Source organism: Diadema antillarum, unplaced genomic scaffold, assembly GCF_040938485.1.
Source record: "Diadema antillarum isolate AM-2024a unplaced genomic scaffold, OU_Dant_1.0 seq00001239_RagTag, whole genome shotgun sequence".
NCBI lineage: Eukaryota > Metazoa > Echinodermata > Echinoidea > Diadematoida > Diadematidae > Diadema > Diadema antillarum.
The window spans coordinates 347,274-371,824 of NW_027272026.1; the positions used below are offsets into that span (position 1 = coordinate 347,274).

The 24,551-nt window shown below is 39.8% G+C and overlaps 1 pseudogene; it reads left to right on the forward strand.

Annotated features, from left to right (window-relative positions):
• The window catches only part of LOC139745186 (E3 ubiquitin-protein ligase NRDP1-like), a 28,508-nt pseudogene extending 18,946 nt beyond the window's left edge, over positions 1–9,562 (forward strand).
• The last annotated feature ends 14,989 nt before the right edge of the window (positions 9,563–24,551 follow it).

The following is a 24,551-nucleotide window of genomic DNA, read 5'->3' on the forward strand; positions in this document are numbered from 1 at the left end:
AAGCTCACTCTCTTCGCTTGCTCGCATTTAATTGTTATATAGTTATGCAATTCACCTGATGTTGCTGCCAGTAATTTCCTGCAGTTGCGCCCGCGGTGCGCCCCCCCTTAATTTCCAAAGCGAAAAAATATGGCTAAGAACGGCAGTTTTTGGACGGTAAAATGTAAAATTTTCAAGCTCGCTCGTTCCGCTCGCTCGAATGTAATCATTATGCTCTCCTGATATTGCTGCCAGTATTTGCCAGCAGTTGCGCCCGATGCGCCCCCTTAAATTCTAAAGCGAAGAAATATAGCTACAAACGGCAGTTTGTTTGTTTTTTACTGTAAAATGTCAAAATTTTCAAGCTCGCTTCCTCGCTCGCTCGAATTTAATTGTTATGCAATTCAATTAATTCAATTAATTCAATTCAATCAATCATAGTTTATTTCCAATCAACGAAAATCAAAAACATAGTACAAAGTATACGTGTCATTAAATAATATTGTTCAAACATTTGCAAAACATTCATGTAATATACGAGACAAATTACGGAACAACATAATGTAACAATTCTCCTGATGTTGCTGCCAGTAATTGCCGGCAGTTGCGCCCGGTGCCCCCACCCCCCCTTCTTTATTTCCAAAGCGAAAAAATATGGCTCCACGTGGCAGTTTTTGGACTGTAAAATGTCAAAATTTTCAAGCTCGCTCTCTTCGCTTGCTCGCATTTAATTATTATGCCATTCACCTGATGTTGCTGCCAGTAATTGCCAGCAGTTGCGCCCGGTGCGCCCCCCCCCCTAATTTCAAAGCAAAAAAAATATGGCTACAAACGGCAGTTTTTGGACTGTAAAATGTCAAAATTTTCAAGCTCGCTCGCTCGCATTTAATTGTTATGCAATTCTCCTGATGTTGCTGCCAGTAATTACCGGCAGTTGCGCCCGTTGCGCCCCCACCCCTCCTTTATTTCCAAAGAAAAAATATCGCTCCAAATGGCAGTTTTTGGACTGTAAAATGTCAACATTTTCAAGCTCGCTCGCTCTCTTCGCTCGCTCGCATTTAATTATTATGCCATTCACCTGATGTTGCTGCCAGTAATTACCGGCAGTTGCGCCCGTATTTAACTGTTATGTTGTTCGCTCGCATTTAATTGTTATGCAATTCTCCTGATGTTGCTGCCAGTAATTGCCAGCAGTTGCACCCGGTGCGCCCCCTTAATTTACAAAGAAAAAAATATGGCTACAAACGGCAGTTTTTGAACTGTAAAATGTAAAAATTTTCAAGCTCGCTCGCTCCGCTCGCTCGCATGTAGTCGTTATGCCATTCTCCTGATATCACTGCCAGTAATTTGTTGTTTCACACCGTCATTCCATAATCCATTTATAGGGGGTACAACCTCCTCCGGCACTTCCACACCCTCCCCCCCCACCCTTGCTCGCTCCCTGCATACTAACATCCCCCCCCCCCCCCCCCCAAGATGAAATCCTAGCTACGCCGGTGCCCTTTTCCCGCTTGGTTTCCCTAAAAAAACAGTAAAAGTCTAGGGATTGAGAGCTTCCTATATTCCAAATGTCTGTCCAAAAATCTCGTAAACATTTAGTGTCAAAACGCACCCCCCTTGAAAAAAAGCTGGTGACGCCCCTGTGGTAGTGACACAAAAGTTGTGAAGTCTGGGAAAGTAATATTGCGCAAACTTGTAAATTCTCCTGAAAATTTTCAGAAAGTCAAGATTGCCTTGCAGGGTATATTTAAGCAGTCATGCATCATTGTTGTTGTAGTTGAAGGTGTTGTTGTTGTTGTTGTTGTTCAGATGACTTATGGATCATTATTGCTGCCGGTCTTGCTTGTAATTAGAATGAAGATGACGATTATGTATAGTGATCCAGAAAGTACATCGCCTGTGTATCACTTGCAGATGATGAAATTTATATTGTTTGTGATTTCATCTTTGGATAGGAAATGTATTATTATGTGCGATGTACATGGGAATGTCACATCATGGGCTAGCCACATTCGTGTATCTTTTTATATATCTATTTGTATCTTTTTTCTTTTCTTTTCTTTTTTTACTGCTCCATGACTTGGAGTCTGATGTAGGATTGTTGTGCATCGGTGCTGTGAGTGGGCGTGCAAATGAAAACAGCCTTCTTCAGCCTAAATATAGCTGACATTATGAAACATGTTTTTATGCGCTGTGTGCGTCTATGTTTGCGTGGCTAACTGTCCTACATTGTACCTTATTGGCCATATGATCGCATCACGTTTCACATCCACTTGTGTATGTACTTTCACACAGTGTCAGACTTGATATTAGTGTCATGAGCACCACTGTGGAGGCATTTCATATGGTAAGTTTATTGTCTGCAGAAAGCTTCCTTGCTTTGATATGAGTCTGTTGCAACCTATACATTTATTGTATGCTTTTTTCTTTACTATTCTTGTATGCAAGTGGTGCTGAATAGGGTAACAGGTGGATGGAATACAATATGTGTTGCTGTTGTTCAAAGATAACACGGACAAAGATAACCACGGATCAGAAACTTGTGTTCATCATTATGCCTTTGTTGTGCCAAGTTTGATGAATTGAGAGCTTTTTATGGAAACCTTGTATGTGTTACAGTCTTCTTTTACATAGTTATAGTCATTTATTGCTTGCACATTGTTCTGTCGAAGGAAATATTTGGTCACATGGTTATGCAGTATATGAGATTACATGTGTCCATGTACTTGTATGTAATGTGTATCATGTTCATGAGTTTTACAAGCAGGTGGATGGATGTCCATTATTGTTTGGATACCAGTAAGGCTAGATTTGTGTTTCTTTGAGTGCTGTGAGCATGAGGAGAGCATTTCTGTTTATATCTAATGGGGACTTGACATGTGCCGCTTGGACTTCTTCTTGTGTCTGTTGTACTGGTAAAGGAGTACTAAGGATTATAATGTTACGACATTTGTGATCTTCCCACCAATTTTCAAACTTTAGACAAAGCACAAGGACAAGAGACATCTAGGAGAACGACCTTGAGCCTCCTGACGATGAAGAGCTCAATGCGAATACATTGTACTTTTATGTCACATTTATGTGACATTTCTAAGAATCAGATTCAAGAGGTTTCCTGAGGCTGAAGCTGTTGTCTGCTGAATTTTCTTCTTCTGTTTTTTGTTTTGTTTTGTTTTGTTGTTGTTTTTTTTTTGGGGGGGGGGGGTGGAAGGGGGGAGGGGGGTGGGGGAAGGTGTAATTGTATGACTGCTAAGTGCACCATTGATTGAGCAGCATCACCATTAGTGGTTGACAGTAGTGATATCTTGTGTGGAAGTGTCTGTAGTGGTTGATTGTGTTGAGGAACTAGGTTATCTGGAATATCTCGCTGCCCGTCAAGTGCTGCAGGAGTCAAAATTGCAGAATCAAAGTGCATTGAAAAGAGGCCATATACCTGCTGGGAATGCACCTTCCAATAGTGGGAACAATAGTAGGACTGACTCAAAGGCAGGGAAAACTTGATGGAACTGGTGCCACTTCTTTGGCAGAGTAGGCCAGATATGTCGTCGTCGTGTTGAAAGTGGTCTGTATTGGGCAATATTAGTGCCATTTTTAGAGTTTATAGTGATACACTGCATGTCATGCTCAGTGATTGAAGACTTGATGTCTGTAAGTTAAGATGCCTGTGCAAATTGTGTTCAATGCCGTGCGGTTTTGTTCATGCAAGGCATCATAAAACTTTGGTGTTATTACCCCGTATGTTTATTTTGTTTTCTTCGTAAACTTTCAGGGAGTGTAAATGGTACCTTGCAGAGTTTCTCTATTGTCTGTGTTCAGTTGGCTTGTCGTCTTGTGCAAATTAATGGTCTCCTTTGTTGTTTTAATGTGCATTTCAATATTTGTTTTATTTGTAATGCACTGATATTTGATGGTTGCATTGTCTCATATCATAAATGTAGTGCATAGTGCTGGGGATAATTCCTATATTCTGTAAAAGTGTACATTTTCGCCCAACTAATTTTCGCGCTCGGCGAGAAAAAAAGAGTTTTGGGTGTTTTTAATTCCGCTAAAACAAGACATCAAATACTGGAACGCATGGGAAGCAACAATATTTGTGTGCTTTTTATTTTCGTGCTAGTTTCTGTTTGCGCGAAATGCATGAAAATTTCAGCACCGCAAAAATTTTCACTTTTACAGTAGTTGAACAGGCTATGGGCTTTACAAGTGGATTTGAGGGCTTTACAAGTGTATGTCACTAAAATGCGGCCGATGTAATTATGATTTTGTTATGTAAATGGTTTTGGAAACCCTGCTGTGGCACTCACAGAAACTTTGAGCGGATCTCTTGTCATTTGTATATATTGCCGTCTCATGCATGCTGTCACCCTTTTTGACCTGTCTCCGCAGATCTTGACCACTGAAGGGATTTTGGAGTGACCGGTCAAGATGGGGTACGAGGTTGCCCGCTTTGAAGGCGAAGTGGACGAGGAACTCATCTGTCCAATCTGCAGCTCAGTACTAGAAGATCCACAACAGGTAAACAACTTGAAAAAGTGCTATGCTGTTGTAACTATCCATACAAATGGAAAAGCACTTGGAGAGCACAGACCTCCACCAAGTCAGCAACTCATTTCCAACCTTACACGCATGCCATCTCCCAAAATAGAAGCACTTTGTTTACGTCATTGCACGGTGCCTTGCCCGAGCAGAGCATGCGCTTTAATAGTGTGTGTATGTAAACCTCCAGTACGCACAGCTTGAACCCCCAACTTTGTTGACCTTATGTGCCAAAAGATGAAAAAATCCTTCAAAAAATCAATAAAAATTCCTGGATCACTACCAAAATTGAATGAGGTGTTCCTTGTGTCAATATTGACTTCTTATTCAAGTTTCCTCGTAATCCGTACACAACTTTTTGAGTTATTTTGCAAACAGACAAACCAACGCTGATGATCACTTTAACACCCTCCTCCTTCCTTGGCGGAGGTAAAAATGTAGATGTGAAATACCTCTATTCAGACTCTTTCAGACTGTGTTTCTGGATTGTAATTTTTTTTTTGCGAAATAATCATGAACCACTTAAAAGAGCATACAATTCTTTTAAAGAGGAAATTAAAGTTTATTTGATTAAAATAAATTTTTGAATAGCTGAGATGTCACAAAACATGACAAAACAAAGTGGTCCAAATAAAAGATGGATCCCACCTTTTATTAGAACCTCTTTGTGGGTGTCTCAGCCAATTCATAATTATTTCACAAAAATTTAAAACCTAAATCCCCATCTCAACCAAAACTATTCCATCCGTTTGATATAGAGAAAACTGAAGAGAATGCAAACCTCAAGTCCACCCATACACACATGCTGAAAATTACTCCATTTCCTGATGATAAAGTGGCCTTTCTTGTGCCTCAAAGTCTACGTCATTAGCTTACTGCGTGCTGCACCAAATCTGTTCCAACTTTGTGAATTGTTGGGCACAAACCAACGCTGGCAAAAACATAAACTCCTTATGTGAGCTAATAAAGGATGTTCAGGTTGTCTACAAGTTCTCCTTAAAGAGTGTGCAAAATTTCAATCTTGACCTGTAAAAAACTTTGCCAGATATGATTAGCAGTACTTCATGTTGGGATTATGATTATTCAAGTATTGAGAGCAACACTCCATTGCCCGTTGTTTTCTTGTATGAGTAGGGAAGTGCTTTCCATTGTTGGTGATCACTACTTAACCCCGTCACAACCGTTAGCAGTCAGTGCCACAGTCGTCATGGTGGTGAGAGGGTTAATGCTCTGATGAGTGTATGTTGGGGTAATAGAGTACCAAAGTGTGGTGTCATAGACCCCGTTTACAGTGCAGGGCTGGGCCGAGCCAGGGCCGAGCCCCGCAATTTTGTCCATTTACGCTGCCCGGGCTCGGCCCACGCTTTTAATTCAAACCTTTCAATATTTTGTCGTAGTGGTGCTCTGCTTGTAAACAAATGCAATTTGGCATAGTCTGGTTTTTAGACCCTCTGCCAACTGGATTCCGTGGCAACGAAGTCGCCGTTCGGGCAAAGTCCTTTGCCGAAGGAAAAATCCTTTGTAGGACAAAACCACCTTAAACTGTACTAGTTTTCGACGTTGAGGGGGTTAATATCGTGAATAGCGAAATAGTACGGGTTGAGGGTCTGGAAGCCAGACTTATATGTAAGTTGGCTGCGCATTTGGCCCAGTTTGAATTTACACTGAGAAAAGGCCGGGCTCGGCTGTGGCCGAGCCCACCTCCAGAGCGTGGCCACATGTGCGGCCAATTTTGGCCCCGCATTTGGCCTTTTTGCGCGTTTACACCGAAATGAAGGAGGGCTGGGCCGCGGCCGAGCCGTGGCCCAGCCCCGCACTGTAAACGGGGTCATAGCCATTCATTACAATGGAAACTAGGCCTATTGAGACAACCACACCTTTATGGCCAGCATATCTGTGAACACTATTGTTGCCAACCATGCTCCCACCTGGTTCCAACCCAAGATGTAACAAAAGACTGTGACATCATCACTTATAGGTACTCTATAGCTGACACTTGTCTGTAGACAGGACTGTTTACAGACTGTATATACATGTATATCTTCCTTGCAAGTGTTCAGATATTGCACATTTGAATACAATACAACTTGCAACAATGTACAGTTTGTGGGGAGAAGGAATATTATTCTAATGCATGTACATTTTGTACCTTTATGTCAGACCAGCAGGGCCCATCTCGGCTGAATCAATGAAATTGCACTACCTCTTGATTCATGTTATAGGTGTATCCACTGTTTTCTCAAACCCACTAAGCTTCACTCAGAGATTATTATGGGGTGGTGTCTTAGTTTTTTGAAGGCCTTAACTGTTGCTGTAGCCATGGATCCGTCTTCACCAAACTTTTTTTTTTTTTTGACAGGAAATAACATGTTAGAATACTGTGAATGTGTGTGCGAACTTACATGAGTTCATCCCTGTTTAATACAAATGTAGCAACAGCTCACAGTGGTGTGACTTTAGGGATTGTAGTGCACTTGAATGCACATTTACAGTATGTGCAGTTAGATGCCATATGGTGATAACAGTTGTATCTTCATTTTTATGCAACTCTGTTTGTTGTATTCAGCAGACAGGTAGATCAAATTTGACCTGTTGCCCTGAAAGCCCACAGGAGTCCCTGAACATTGATTTTCTGACATTGTTATTAAAAATTTCCAGACTCTTCTTAGCTTTCCGGCGATGTATGATTTGTTCCACTTGATTTCCCCCAAACCTACCTACCACCTGAGTGGTGAGAAAACTGAGCATGGGAGAGTATGCAGCCATGCATGTAAGAGATCAGTCAAGCAATCTCTGTAGATTATTTCAGTGCATTTGTAGTAAAATACTTCATAAAGACCGTAAAAGTTGTCAAATTTTGGAATATTCTTAGTTTTTTGAATTAGGAATGGAAATAATAGATTTTCTAAATTCTCAAGTCCAATTGAATGTTACACATTTCATACAGGTCTATTTGCAAGGGATTCTGTTTTGTTTTTTCTGGCTTTAATATCTGACATCAGGTAACATGGTGAAAGGTAATGAAGCATTCATAGTAAGATGACTCTATCTTTAACCATACATGACCTGTTGTAATGTTTGTGGCATGAATGTTGTCTAGATCTATGCTTTATTCTCCTTACGTTGTATATTTTGCTGTAATGGGGCATGTACATCAATCAGCTCTCCTCTGCAAGATTCTTTTACCCATGATTCTCCAAGTCTTTGATTTGATTCAAAGTGACATGTTTTTCTCATGCATTGTATCAAGATAGTGTTGACCTCAACTTAATGGCAGATATTACTTTTAAATCAAGACATTACCAACTCTCTGTTTAATGTTCTCTTGCAGGCACCAGAATGTGAGCATGCCTTCTGCTCTTCATGCATCCAGGAGTGGTTGTCACTGGCAACACACCTGCCCTGTGGACCGCAACCACATCACCTCCCAGCAGCTCAAGCCAGTGCCTCGCATCCTGCGCAACCTCCTGGCGCGGCTGCAGATCAAGTGCGACAACGAGAGGGCTTCGGCTGACGTGGCCGTGGTGCGGCTGGACTCTCCCTCCACCAGCATCTGCAGGAATGCGAGCACAACCCCAAGCGCCCCATCCAGTGCGAGGCAGGGTGTGGCATGGTGATCCCACAAGGACGAGGTCAAGGACCACAACTGCATCCGGGAGCTGCGGCTGCTGGTGCAGAACCAGTCCAACAAGCTGAACGAGCAGGAGACGGAGATGACGGAGATCCGCAACCAGCTGTCCGAGCACCGGCGCGAGATGCAGATGCTGAAGGAGTACATCCGCGCCATCCGCATCTCCAACCCAAACACCAGCCCGTCGGTGCGGGCCATCGAGGACGAGATCGAGAACAATGAGGTGGTGCGATGGGTGAATTCCATGCCGCTCGCCCGTGTCACGCGCTGGGGCGGCATGATCTCGACGCCCGATGGCGTGCTGCAGACGGTCATCAAGCGCTCGCTCCTGGAGAGTCACTGCCCCGCCCACATCGTGGCGGAGCTCATGGAGAACGCCCACGAGCGCAACTGGCCCCCTGGACTGAGCACGCTGGACGTGTGACAATGCCCACATGGGAGAGGACTTCACCCTTGACCCTGGCCTAGTCATGATTTTCGCACATGGCATCGAATAGCAATCGGGACAACCTCCCACAGGTGTACAAGTTAGGACACAGCGAAAACTTATTGCAGTATACTCAGCAAGTCTGTGACGTGTGATGCAAAATGATGTAAACATACTTGCTGTGACGACATGTGGTGGTGCAGTAAAGTCTGTGATATTATGTCATCATTTCCATGCGAACTGCGTTCATTTCTGTAGAGAGGAGAGAAACAAAAGAGTCTTTTTTAGGGCTCTCTGATGCAGTTGCATCTAGTCAAGATCTGATGTGTGTGGTGTTTTCGTAGAATTTGGCATTTGATAGGCAATTCTTCATGATATGTTGCAGGTACCTGTTGTCATAATCTGTGCATTAGTGTGATCAAATGTGGTAGCTGTTTGTGACAACAGGAATGTTCATACGTGACGACCAGTTTGTGTTTTGTTTTTGTTTATATTGCCCTGGAAGTGCGTGGATGGCAAGTAATTAATGTCATGATGCTACCCAAGAGTGTCACAGAAGCAAGAACTGCTAGTCGGCTTGTTACTCTAAGTACTCGAATGCCTATCCTTGCTTTTGCCGGCCTTCATATTTCAGAGCACACTCGCTAAACTTTACTCCTGGTCTGACAAACCCTCAGCTGGTCTGCCCTGAATGAAAGGGGAACTCTTGAATTGGCCATTATGTAACAACTACTACATTCACTTCATTTACAATGGTGAAATGTTGGCTGCTCTGTTTATAATTTGAAGTGAACTCATTACACAGGGGTTACTGTAAAAGTGGATATTTTCATGTGAGTACTTTTTCACGCTCAGCTGGGTAAGATGAACTTTGCATGTTTTTAAATCCGCGTAATCAAGACATTGATTACTGGAGTATATGGCATGCAAAATTATTTACATGCTTTTCTTTTCATGCTAGCTTCTGTTTGCGTGAAATACGTGAAAATTTCTACTTTTATAATATGTCTTCACTATTATAAGGGTTTAGAGTGTAGACCAGTTTTGGAAAGCAAAAGCAAACCAATATACCACAAATATATTGACTGCAATGATTGTTATGACCATCATGCATTTTTCCTTTCTTTAATTTTTGCCTAAATGCCTGGAACAGCCAACTAGTGATGCTGCAAGCTTCATGTTTCCAAATCGCCCATTCATCATGATGTCCCGGCAACGGTCCATACACTCTTGTTTTGCATGACCATGATAACTTTTTTTTTTTTTTTTTTTTTTGCAACAAGAAAACCTGATATGTGTACAACCATTTCTCTGCAAGATGAGACTATGAACAACAGTTATAAAGGTCAAAATCCAAATGGCGCATTCCAAGCAGTAGTTTGAAAAAGCATATATGGCAAAACATACAAGCTGCATAGTGTAGAGTTAAACTTCTGTTAGGCAAGTTGTTTGGCTGAATCTGGATAGATCTTGCAAAGGTAAAGTCATAGCATTCACCAATATTTGCCCTAGAAACTTGAGAATCACAAACTTTGACAGGGCAGTGTGCTGACATGATGTGGACTTGATCTGATGGGAGTTGAGGTGAAGGCATGATCCAACCTGAAATGTTTCCATGTGCACAAAGCATGAAAAAAATGCCTAACCTAGTGAGTTGAAACTTTTTAGTCTGCAAGACTAGACGCATTCGACCAGTCAGATGTTCAGCAAAATATTTCGATGGTAACAGTGATGTTTACACCTTGAATACGGGTGGTATTCTGTGCACAATGTAAAATGGTTCTAAGTCATTTTCCTGCTGTTTAGTATTTACATTGCAATGTTTTGTTTGTTTGTTTGTTTGTTTTCAAAATTTTTTTTTTGTCAACTTTGTTGTTGTTCATACAGCCATAATTTGTATTGGGCAAGAGGCTGTGTTTGAGTAGAAATATTCAGTGCTGAACACTAGATTTGGTGGCAGCACATTTTGAGTCCGAATGAAAGTAGCAAGTAAAGAAAGTGCATAAACATGAAACAGCTATGAGTGTGAAGACTGTAAGGAAAAGAGCCACACTAATCCTGAAAATGCTTTACTTTGCCCAGCATGATCTAAACTGAAATCCCACCAATCTGTGGACACCAAGAAATTGATGCACAAAAAAAGAATGAAAAAATAGACTTATCTTGCTGTGAAAGCCATTCATCTCTTTCAGCCATTCATTATTTTACACAGTGTATGTTTTATTACAGAGTCAAAACTTGAATATTCCCATTCAATCCACATAAGGAATAGAATGGCATATATTTCCTACATCAGTGCTGCATGAATACAAATCATCATTCATGAATATGAATTATAGCCTTTGGAGATTTTTTTTTTCTCGAAAATGCTTTATACGAGTATGTTGTCTTTGCTGTTTTCATTTTGAATGTTACATACATGTCATTGGCAACCAAATAAGAATGAATTGTTTAAGCAAAAGCAACCAGTAAAATTTACATTGTAAAGCATGCGTAACGGCACCTACAATTGTTGCTCTACTTGTCTATTTGTCGTACAAGAACAAATTTATTTTATCATGTGTATCTTGCCTGTGGCTGTTGCAACATACTGTATTTTTTGTTTTTTCATTTTCATAGCCTTGCCGTTATGTTTTCTGTGTGTGTTTGCTAGAAATATATATTTACCTTATAGTTACAGCTTAAACTTGCACCTGTTATGAAGCTAATTATTCGTGAACTTATGGTCTTGCTTGTATGAATTGCAGGTGAAATATCTCCTTTTATTTTAAAGTCCTGCAGTTACGCTGTAGATAAAGATTAGTATATAAAAGAGAATGTAAAGCACATGATGCCATGGTAATGCATGCGTCATGGTTCTATGGCTAGAAATGGAGAGATTGCAGTGAGTTCTCATAGAGATATTTTCATACCAGTGTGTAATTGTCATGTATTGTAGGAGGATTGTGCAAGATGCCTCAAAACCTATTACAGGATGCATCATACTTTTTTCTCTTGGGATGAATTCACACAAATTGGAAAGAAGTAAAAAGGGGAAAATCTGTCTGCAATGCAAAGAACTTGAACAGTGTCAAATCTCCATGGTACATATAACTGTTGATGTATTGTGTACATACAGGGACCTCCCTTGTACATCTATAGCACTGTTCAAATGTAAATTGTAGAGTGACAGGGAAGATTTTGTCTTGGTCGTCTTTAGGTTTGGATAAGCAATTGATTGGGGTGGAGTTTTGTCACAGGGGTGTAGTGGGATGTACATGAAAGGGTGGGCTCAGAATGTGTGCAGTCGTGGGCCTTGTGACAAGACTACATGAGCACTGTCATGCACGGAAGGAGTTCGAAGACGGGACAGGCTTTTGAAGGTGATTCACGCTTGAACGGACAAATAGGGAAGTCCCTAAACCGTACCTTTTCCACGCTGTGAAGAAGAAAGAAGGTAATAAAACAACCTGTGCATTAACATTAGCTGCATGGAACATTAGTAGCCAAGGCTGTGGTTGAGGTGTGTTTCCATCTTACTGCATAGTCAAGACCGTGTTTGCGGTATAGAATTTGACTTCATATTTCATATTTTCTCAGGGCATGTTTGCATAGACATTGGCAATGTGTGTTCTTGGATGAAGTATTAACCACCTATTGAGGACGAGGTGACTTTGTTATAACAGGCATTTCCCATTGACACTTGCCCAAAAATACCCAGGACTCGTCCTCAATGGAAAGGAAAGGGGGGGGGGGGGAGGGGAGGGGGACGAGACTGTTTCGTTAGGGCATCTTAAAATAGGGCTTATATGGACTTCTTCATCGCTGCATGGGTGGCAAGAATGATGACCCATAACAAAACATCAGAAATGTAAGAGATGTGTTTAATATAACAAGAATAACAATACAAACACAAAAATTACTTCATCTGATATCGGCAGGCTCAATAGCATTGTTGTACATAAGAACTTTTTGCCTAGATTAATTTGCGTGCTCTTATGGCAGCATATTTCCTAAAGCCAAAGATGAAATTGTATTTATGCTTCTGATATTAACTTGGAATCCTGCAGAAGTACCTAAAACAAACAGCAAAAGGCCAGAACTTCTAATATTTCATTTGCGATTTGTGAATTCAAGATGGATATTTTGATTTTTTCCCCAGATTCCCAGGAGTACTTTGTATATTCTGTTGAAAAAAAATGAAAATAAAGTTTGAATTTGAAATTCAATTGTAATTGAATTGAAGATTGGCTTTTTGCATCTTTTTCACCAATCGTCCCAAAGCATCTATCATAATTGGGTTGGACTCACCTAGCTGGGATGCAAAATAGATTTCTATTAATTTCTTTGCATGTTTGTTTGTTTGCTTTGTTTTCAATATTAACATTGCGATCTCTATTCTTTGGGTAAAAACCTAAAGGTTACTGACCTTGTTGGAAGATGATGTTGCTTGGGTTCACTGTTCACTAACTGATAGAGTCATTTAAATGCTTGCAAGCATGAGGATATCTGTGTTTTGTATGACTCTGAGTGATATGTATATTTGTGTCATGTTGATATTGTTGAATTATTGATATTTGAGGAAAAAAACAACAAAATCCTTGCCCATGTAGTGGTCTTATTCCCATATGAATTACATGCAGGTGTTCATGTATGTCTGTTCTAGCCTAAATATGCTTTGTTGGATTTTTTCTCTCTCTCTCTTTTGGAGTTGTGCAAATGAAAATGTATTTCTCTCTATTTTCCCACTCATGTTACTATGTACTATGTCTAAATTCAGTTGTATAATAAAGTGTATTTTGTAAACAGAATGCAAATATTTGAAAAACCAACAGTTCTTGTGCCTAACTCTGAATTGTGTTCTCAGCATAATCAGAAGATGCGATTGCCTGTGGCTGTGTAGTGTACTTGTGTGTGTAGAATGATGTGGCTGCCTGATTTAGATAAGTATTTTTATGAAGGGATAATTCATTTTATGAATAACTGCAGTCTTAACAATGCAATTTATTAATGTCACTATGCAAATCTGTGGATAAGAAAAAGAGAAAAAAACTTTAATCAAATGTATGAATTAATTTTTGTCTAGATGTCACTGTAATATCTGAACATATGTGATTGAAGCGAACAGTAATGTATTGTCTGAGATCAAAACTGCCCCATTTTCTCTTCATTATTCATTAGCACATTTGTGTATTTATGTTATTACAATATATCAGGTAAAACTCACAATGGTATACTCTTTGATAGACTGATGTAAATTCTTCACAGTCGTTCAGTCAGAGTGCAAAATACTAGTAGTTTCACTTATTTGAATAGATAAAATGGAAATAAAGTCACAACGTTTTGGGATGTTTCGTCAATCAATTTGCTTCTTTGGTCGAATGACGCTCCCGTTCATGGAACGACCCTTATCACTTGATGTAGTGCGAGATTGTGCACAGCTAGCGCGCACTGGACCTTGTCCAGCGCACAAGATGGCCCCATCCATGCAAAGTCATTTCCATTTTTTTAATTCAAATATATATAACGATCTTATATTCGTTGATATAAACCATGTTATGTTCACTTCAGGACACGAGATGAATTGAATCGTCAGTAACCGTTTTCTCAAAATGCCTGTACCATATGTCCCCCCAAAAAAATTACAACGGGACCCTCCGCAATGATATCTTTAAAAATAGTGAATCAATCTCACAGACTCATGACATGCTTTACAACAATCCACATTTCTCTGTGACCACTTAACCAAATTGACTGGAGTTTTCTGCAAGATAGAGCTAAGGTGTTACATTTTAAGACCCTGAAGTAGCATCTAGACAGTTTAATTATATCGGGTGTTATCAAAGTGAAAATCCGATTGTATTTTTTTTTTTTTTTGGGGGGGGGGGGGGAAACATACTGTAAAGTTGGCCTCCAAGCCTCACACCTCCCAGGCAAACTTTGATTGTCTTTCTTTCTTTCTTTCTTTCTTTCTTTCTTTCTTTCTTTCTTTCTTTCTTTCTTTTTACTGTTCCTCTCTTCCTCTCTCTGCCACGTGTCTCTTTACTTTCTTCTCTTCCTCTTGATATATTTTCATGATAATTCCACCTAACATGACAGGGATTTTGTTTGTCAGCATTTATTGCTCAGTTAAATATACATAAAATATGCATCTATTTTGTTTTCATTACAAAATGACCTCATACATATACACATTTATTCATATTTTTACAGCCATACACTAAAGAGGCCAGTAGGCAGTTAGAATGTCAGTAGTCGGGTTTTAAGGGCCTGAGTACAGCTAACTTCTTTGAAGAGCAATTCCAAACTGTACTTGTACATGTATAAAAAAAATATTGTAGTGGTGTTTACTGGAGTCATGTTTTGGCAGTCATCAATCCAGATAAACAGTAGAGGTGTGTTAACTCTGGGGCTCCGTACTAACTTCTTTCTTTTTTCCCCCTCTCTGATGGTTTGTTCGGGTTACTCTCTTTACTCCCGAGATTTTGGTGGGCCAAAATGAAAAAATATGTATCTTAATTTGCCCCATCAGGCATAAAACTTAACCTTTTTCGGAAGTTTGGTGGCCATAGGGGCCTACATCTATATAGTGGCCATGGGCCACCGGTTTATGTCGGGCCCTGAATAACCAACTGTTAGGAATAATGATAAAACATGAAAATGATGACCGTTGCATACATCATGGACTCTATTATTTACATATCAAAATGCACATGAAAACTGGTTTGCGGAAAATCCTCATCGTTTATCACCAGAAATGTCAGTGCCTGTAAATGCTTTAACACTACACTCAGTGGCGGATCCAGGCGGGGGCGCACCGGTCGCGCGCCCCTCCCCCTTTATTTTTTGATAAAACAAAAGAAATAAAACGAACCAATGGAGGGGGCGTGCCCCCCTTTAATTTTGTAAAGGTACCCCCCCCCCCCCCCCCCTTTATGGAATTCCTGGATCCGCTCCTGGTAGTGGTACTACACACCTCACCTGAGAAATTATTAATAATTATGTGTTTCATGTCATGCATGTGGTCCTTTAAACGGTAAGCAGGTACACGGAATAGAGATCACCTCCCTATGTACTTATTCCGAGTAGTATTATGGTTATCATGTTGATATTCCCTTTTGTGTTGTGTGAAACGACTCGGTTTAATTGCTGTAACAAAAGTATATGTATACGTTTTGTTGCTTCGTGTAATATCTCAAAATTTCGCCTTATTTTCTATTCATTTCTTTCTCAATTTCCAGCAGAATATTCCCTTTCTTGCACGCTTTAGTTGGATATTTATGTCAACTTCATAGTCAACTGGAATTCACGGTGAAGAGCCACTTTAAGTTAATGAAAAACAGCGGATCCTGCAAACACACCCTCTCGAACCACAGCCGCCGAAAAATAGGGTGCGGTCAGTATGCCCGAGGAGGTAGTTATCAGCGATCTCTTACGGAGATCAGTGGTGGTCTAGCCTTGTTCTTCTCTTCATTATGAACCAGTCGCTATGTAGGTAGATCTTTCTTGGTGAAATAGTGAGAGTTTTATGCAGCGACGTTAAACGGATGACGTCGAAGTCACGTGGCTCGCGAGATTTTTCATCCCTAGGGTGTCTGTGACAGGAGAAAAAATTAGAAAAGAGTCAGTTTGCAGGTGCGATTCAATAGTATCATTCATGCCACTTTAGTCATCGGGGATCTGACAACAATTGTTTGGATGAGATGATTATGATATATCCATGTTCGTATAGAAACAGAAACAAATGTTTTAAGTTGGTTTCTGTGCTCATTCTTGCAAACATTAATGGGTTGCACCATTTTTTTAACCCTCTTTACTGGACCATCAGTGCTCAGCTTTAAATGCCAATGAAATTGCACACAAACAACCTGCAAACAAGGTACATTCGGTATTGAATGTGTTCATCGGAGGGCATACGTTGGCTTTGTCGGAATACCCATCCAAGCACTGAGCAGTGAAAAAATAAGGAAACCCTCAGTGGACAATTCCTAGGGCGCCCTCATTTGGGTCGTGACACTGATCTTTTTAAAGAGGGGAGTGGGTCAAAATAATCCGTCGCGTATATTTGCAGTTCTTACTCCTTATTGGTCAAATTAGATGACTGTTGGTTGATCATCAAAAGGACCTTAATACGCAACGAACTGTGATTAACGGATCTTAGATTGGTGTCGGTATAGGTCCACATAATCATACTCGATACAAACGCAATGGCTACTTAAACTGTCAGCCGAACAAATTAATTCAGATCACACATATCTCGATTGTAACAGGGTCCCTAACTGTTTTAGTTGTAATCATTACGTTATAGTCTTTCAGATTCAATTTGCAACGATATGAAACGAGAATGTATTCGGAGCAGCAACTAAATACCGTGTGGGTTTGTGTGTTCGGCTGTGCGTGACAACTATTTATGATTTATGACATTGTACATGCTCGATGTGTTTCTACATTATTTACAATTTCAAACTGGTTCACGCAATTTGATTCGTGTCAAACAGAATGGACGAGGGCAGAATATAATGATATTATGTCAAGTATGTGGGATCGCGATCTGCCCGGAGTGTTTTTCCCACGAAATAAGACCTTCTGAGGTCTTCATGGTACAATGGCAGCCCTCATATTATTTACCTTCAGACTGTTGTGCACGCAGACACCTTTGACCTTGTTCAGTGTAAACTCGTCGGGACATGAATAGAACTCTGAAAAGAGGACAGAAAATGTACACATTATAATAATCTAGGTTGTGGGAAATATGATAATGGGAAATTTTTCGAACCTTTTCGACATTGTCAAGGTGTTAAAAAGGTGTTAACAATGACATTTAAGCACAAATTCCTCTTAATCTAGAAAAAAACAACAACAGAAATGCACTGAAGCACACACGTTATGAACATTATGCACTCACGGGCAAGGTATAGGTGTTGAGTGCCTGTCTTCTTTGCTATCCTACAATAATCTGCAATGAATTGAGTTAAAAATGCCTTGGTGTAAAATTTGTACGTCATTCTAGATATCAGTTGCTCTTGACATATTGCTGGAAGAGGTGATTTCAGTAAATGACAAATCATTTGAATTTCAACCCTTTTGGTTTAACAATGTAAAAATTATGAGTTTTTGCTTTTGAGACCTACTGATCCATCTTTTCATGGATAATGTTTGTTTTTGCTTCTGGTTACAAGGGATGTCGCAAAACCTAAATTGTAATCTCGTTAATTTGTAAATCAACATTGAATCTTGCTAGTTAGGTTTGCTCGTTTTTAGTTTGTCATTATCATTATCATTTATTATTATTATTATCATTATTATAGTTATTATCATTATCATCATCATCATTATTATTATTATTGCTATTATTATTATTATTATTATCATCATCATTATTATCATCATCATTATCATTATCATTATTTTAATGTGAAGGCGCAATATTGTACTGTGAAATGTAAAAAAAAAAACCTTGCCAGATGATCATACCTGCTGTACAGCCACGTTCATCGATACCACTCCGACAATCCGGCGTTTCGTCGCAGAGGGCAGACTTTATCATACAGATTCCGTCACACGCGAACATGCCAAACGCCTCGCAGTCCCTTTGGCTCCGATCTGTACCAAAATTCAGAAGTTGACAGAGTTTGCATTATCAGAACACGAAAGGACATGCAGCTAGATTGGGGGGAACATTCTGTATTCAGTGCACCGATGAGATTCTATGATTGCCAAGACAAAATTTCACAGTATTTTGAATATGTTCATTCTTTGTTTCCTCCTCTTCCTCCTCCTCCTCCTCCCCTCTTCTTCTTCCTCTTTTCCTTCCTCTTTTCTTCTTCTTCTTCTTCTTCTTCTTCTTCTTCTTCTTCTTCTTCTTCTCCTTCATTTGTTCTTCTACAGTTTCTCTACAGCTTTCTGAAAGGACAGGATCTGTCAGAACATGTACTGTGTAGTTAGTAGATATTGTACTTCATGGCCTTTCTGCATTAATTTGTTTTCCGGGTTTGTTGTATCGACTTAAAACTTGTCCCACGTATCGAAAATCGAATTTCTCTTACCGCAATGATTCCCTTCGTCCGAACCGTCCAGACAGTTCGTAAACGCGTTACAGAATAATTCGTCCTTCACGCATTGCAGTCCATCTGCACATTTAGAGAACCCATCCGGACACGGATTCGTACATCTGTTTAAACAACAGTGGATAATTGCCGAATGAGATTACAACATGAAGTTGTATAATCATGAGGTAAACATTATAATGGAGCTGCAACTACGCCTGCTATACTATACTGATAGCAATACTAATTCTTCTGCTACTACTGCTGCTGCCGCTGCTACTACTACTACTACACTTACTATAACTATTACTACTACTACTACTACTACTACTACTACTATTACTACTACTACTACTACTACTACTACTACTACTATTATTACTACTACTACTACTACTACTACTACTACCACCACCACATCATCATCACCACAAAATGTTACTATGCTGCTGTTGCTTCTTTAGCGCTTCTGCTGGGAAAGATTATATCAGACAATTTTTGTTGGTCTAGTATATTTTTTTCATAGATCCTTTTACAACCATTTCTCTTCATCTCATCCTATTACAACATTTTAAGGGCTACTGCTTCTCCATTGCCATCATTATTGTGGGATTACTACAGCGCCGTTTTAACTCATCATTTCTGCCACAAAGTGTGGGGCGTTATCAAAACGTTATCATGGCTATTGATATCAGTGATAACAGAAAAATTGCATTTGTGATGCTCCGTACAAAATGTAGATATATAGACAAATCTATAAACGAGGCGTTTAGAAGACAAAGGGCAGACTTTGCATGAAGATGAGGAAGCTGCTCATATTAATTTACATAAATTATAAAAGAAGTATTTTTCATTTTTAAAAACGATTTTTAAATGAAGAAAAACAACTATAAATGAATATGGTAGAATCACACCAGTAGCCAGCTCTATGCATGAAATCGAATACACCAGCATTTTAAGACCCGTTTGTTATCGTATATTTCTAGCCCTTATTTTTTTTTTTGCCATGGTAACAGCATCCTCACCTCTCCGATGTTTCGTCACTATTGTCGTCACAGTCCTGAACCCCGTCACAGAAATCTTCGATCTCCAGATATTTTCGGTCCCCATAAGACCCGATGCAAGTCACTGTCACAAAATTAATCGGATAATACATGAACTTCAGTATCAAGTTATAACTCTTTCATAGGCATCTACACATTCACTTGAGTTGTTTGTATACAGATATCGTTTATCAGAGTGCATATTATCCTAAGATTACGCTGGACCTGTTGTAGAATATAAAGTTTAATTTTGTATCTTCAATTGATGGAAAAATGCTTCTTTGCTCATTTAATTGTGTGAGGATAGAGTAAGCTTTCTTGGAGTTACACGGTCTTCATTGTAAGGCGCTAACTAATCGTCGTAAATTGTTTATTGTGGTGCGTATGTAACATGAACATTTTTTACTTTCAACCAACATAATGAATCACACTCCCCTTCCCCCTTCCTTATACCTACAGAAAAAGCTTTCAGATTTGCATTTATATTCTTTACTGCGATTTTTCGATCCATACCGGTCAGATTTAGCCTTTTGACAAGGCCCTCTCGCTGTGTGGGGACAAGCGAGACCCATAGGGCCTACTTTCGCTCTCGGCTGGGATCGCTTCGCGCAAGAGGCCTTGTCAAAAGGCTACGTAAGGTTTAGCGTAATTGAACCTTCACCCATAGTCCTGACACTGTGAGCATTATGAGTTCTGCCAGTTTTTCGAATGAATACAGATCATTTACCCAGAGCTTGTAGATTTACGTTTCCTTATTGTGACCATAATGATCACACAACTTGCAAAACAATGCCTTCGATGAAACTTGGTCCGGCCTATCATTATCTCGTTACATGCTCTTCGTCAACGCAACACAGAACTGAGCGTTAACGGCTTCCGTTTCTCGTTTCGAAAAAAACTATACGTAGTGTAAAGTGACCCAACCTCCACTTTCGTCCGCGCTGAAATGAAATTGAAAGCAAAGTGCGTCCCGAAGGGTCTCAAAATTTGACTCGTTAACAAAACTAAGTGCGGAATGATATAGTGAATTAAAGGAAAAAGAAAGAAAACAACTTTATTTTAACTCTGTGACATCGGGTTACGGTTACTATAGTATCGTCGTAGCCTTCTTGCAGTGCACACTTAAATCCACGTAGTAATGAGTTAAAAACTACTTACAGCAACTCTTCTCGTCTGCCCCATTGTAACAATGGAAGATTCCATCGCACAAGTCGGTGTCCCGGATGCACTGAGAGGACCGCCCACATCTGATGAATCCCGTAGGGCATTGTCTGTCCGGTTCTGTACGTTGGAGAGATGATAAATAGGCATTATTTACCATTTGCAGACGAATACAAAAACACAGCTTTAGTACTTCAAAATAGTTCCGAAATGTGAGTTAGGGATAGAAACAACCAATTTAACAACGGTAATCAGTATAATCAATGTTAAGTATTGTTAAAGATACAAAATATGAACAGTTTCCAGAATACACCGTCTACAGTTATTGTTTATAGAGAAAAATAGTGATATCTCCTCATATTTTAGGCTTTATTGCGAATATTTAATATGGTAGAAGGTCTTGTTTTATACTAATGACCTATACACATATGCATCAAATGTGATAACTCGAACATTTCTTTAAATCACTGCTCCCAATGGTAAACAGTACTTTTAAAGTATTGAATCATGTCGAACCTAAAAGCACAGTAATCCCAGTCTAAAAAATTCAAGCAAACGTCCTGATAATAATAATATTTGAACCGCTGGAAAGATTCCAAGAAGTAACTTGTCAGGCATTTTCAAAATCACCAGTCCTCTTACACGTCTTATATTCTAATGTGTTCTGACGTAAATATACCTGTAAAACTTTGAAATTCCCCTCACAGCTCCACTCTATTTGATTCATTCATTCGATTTTACAATCAAAGTTGAATAATCAATGGACTATACAAAATGATTCTAAAACCAAGAAAACACTCACTACAGATATCTTGGCTTTCGTCGGATCCGTCAGGGCAATCGAACATGGTATCGCACACTGTGTCTGGCAACACGCACTGACTCCCGTCTGCGCATGCGTAGCGACCTCCTGAACACTTTCTGTCTGCTTAAAGAAGCAAAATGAAGACAAAACAAAACATCATGAAAAAAAAATACGACATTCAAAATGTGTCATTAATAGCTAGGGAAAAATGAAAAAAAAAACCACTTGGCTACAGGAAAACCCAAACTGCTAAGCTGTTCTGTTCTATCTCGAAAATTATACATTAATCATGAAAGAAAGCACCAAACAGATTAGTAATCGAAGAATGCAAATACATGTCTAGCCTATTTGGTACTTCGTTTCTTACAACATGCGCTTCCCCAGAAAATGGAGTATTTAAAATTTTGTTCTGTTTATATCATATATCATATATACATCACATATACAACCTTCAGAGAGGAAATTAAATCTATATTTTTTTTCTATGGACTGGCAAATGGAATCGGGATTATTTTAAAATGCTTTGTAAAGTAAAGAACAATAATGTCATCTTTGACGTACCTTGCAAAAGATTGTATTAAGCTTCTACACATAAGTTTATCGATGAAGACATAATTGCAAAGGACAACAAGCTTTAATTGGATTATTGATATTACATGACCTACGAAGGAATTAGCTGATCTCAATACTTTGTAATACATCTATACACATGTGCTGTGGATGGTGTGGCTTTCTTTTTTAGATTGCTTGAACCATGCTTGAATCCTCGAATCTTGTCACAAGTGATGCAAACCTTCAAAAACGCTACAATATTTTTGTTAATCTTTTTATTTTCTTTTATTTTCTACCTGTTGATGGTTTGGCCGTTTGCATGTCCGGACCAACCTCTGGAACTTCCGTGGATCCAAGAATCGTCGGATATGGTGTTGAGAAGACAAACGTTGGTTCTACGCAAGGAGGCAGATAAGAAATAAATTACCTGACATGATCTGCACTCTTGATGTTAAGGAGCCATTGTTCTCATGATAACTATTCGTGGCATGTTTTCATTGTGTTATAATGTCATAATTTGTTGTGCTGCTCCATGCAGAGATTGGGCCCACGCTCAAAATATCTCTGGTTTTCCATCTGAAGCATGGGATGATTGTGGTCGGGGTATGATAATCCACTTTTGTTTTGACAGGTACAAGCACGTGATTCTCATCGATTCACATAGATTCACATAGATTTTGTAATCGCTGGAAGTGTGTTTAAAGCTCAACGGATGAGACTCACGATATCTCGCATCCTGCCCGCCACTATACAATGGAGGCAGGTAGCCAACATAGCGGTGATGCAATCCTAGTAGACGTATATTGAACCTGATACTTCAGATATGAGATTTGACAATAACCAACAGGTTCTTTTCTTTCTTTCCTTCTTTCCTTCTTTCTTTCTTTCTTTCTTTCTTTCTCTCTCTCTTTCTTTCTTTCTTTCTTTTCTTTCTTTCTTTTGGTTAAATTAAATCATCGAGGAAAAGCATGCCAAATGTATAGTAGGATAATAATGATCATTTCCCTCCTCCTGCTCGTTTTCTGACTACTACTGCTACTACTGCTGCTGCTACGTACTGCTTCTGCTACTACTACTACTACTAGAAACTGCTATTTTTTTGTCATTTTCTTCTTTTCAGAGCATTATAACCTTAACCCCTTTTTTACTTCTTGCTTTTACCAGGTGACATCTAAGTAAAAAAAAAAGTACCCAGAGTAGACAGAAATGAAGCAAGCAATACAAATTATGATCCCCTAAACCATCACAGCTATTAAACAGCGTTGCTTCAATTAACTCTGTCTCTCTTTTTTTTTTTTTTGGTCATATCGTCACCAGATATAGTCTGTATTGTTCGCAGTTGATGTTAATTTAATGTTTCATTTGCAGATGTACGAGTACACTTACCATCATCTTCATCATCAGCGTCCGTCACTGCAACCAGTTCATCCAGTTCCATCTCCAGTTCCCTGTTATCGGATGGCGTCGTTGCCACGGCGAGATCGCTGTCCATACTTGTAGTCGAGATTCTTTCCTGTCCTTCATCTCCAGATCTGGCTAAGTCTCTCAGTTCACTCGCCAGGGGGTCAAAGCCGAGCTCGACATCGGTTTGATACTCCGTGACTACTTCGGTAACAAGAAGACTCGCTTGATCAATCTCCACTGTACTGACATCCAGGGGAAAATCAAAGCGCTCTCGTTGATTTTGTGCATTCATCGACAAGGGTATCCCAGTGGCTGGTGTGCCCATTTCAGTCATCTGGGTTCCTGTACCAAGAGGTTGCTCCATCTTAAAAGGGTCATCATCATCATTCACGTCTTCATGGATGACGTCGTAAATGATTTCGGTTACCATTGTCACGTCTGTAATGAGCTCATAGTCGCCATCGATGTCGGTGGCAAGATTCTTATCGGTTCCTTCCAAAGGAAGTTTTCCTTCCTGCCGAGTCCCGCTCCCGAGACTCTGCCCGGGCTGCTCTCTAGCATCGTCCTCCGATACATCTGCCGTTGTCGTGCCTAATTTAAGGTGTGTTGATTTATCTGGGACGTCGGTGTAGGGCCCTTCCGTGACCTCCACAATATCGGTGACGACTTCGGTTAGGATCTCATCGACAATCTCCTGATTCTCCAGCTCGTCAACCACTTCGTCACTGGCAGTGGGTGCATCAGTAGGACGAGGTTTAGCATCGGAGATAAGGGTTTTGTCTTGAGGTGTATTCTTGCTGGTATCGTTTAATTTATCTACCAGCATTTTCAGCTCATCGACGAGTTCGTCGATACCGTCGACGTCCACCCCTTGTATTACATCAGGCATCGACGTCGGAATTACTTTATCGATTTCATCGAAGTTCAAGATATCCTTTTCATCGTCGGCGTCATTGTGGTATCCAAACTCCATCAAATCGTTCACCAC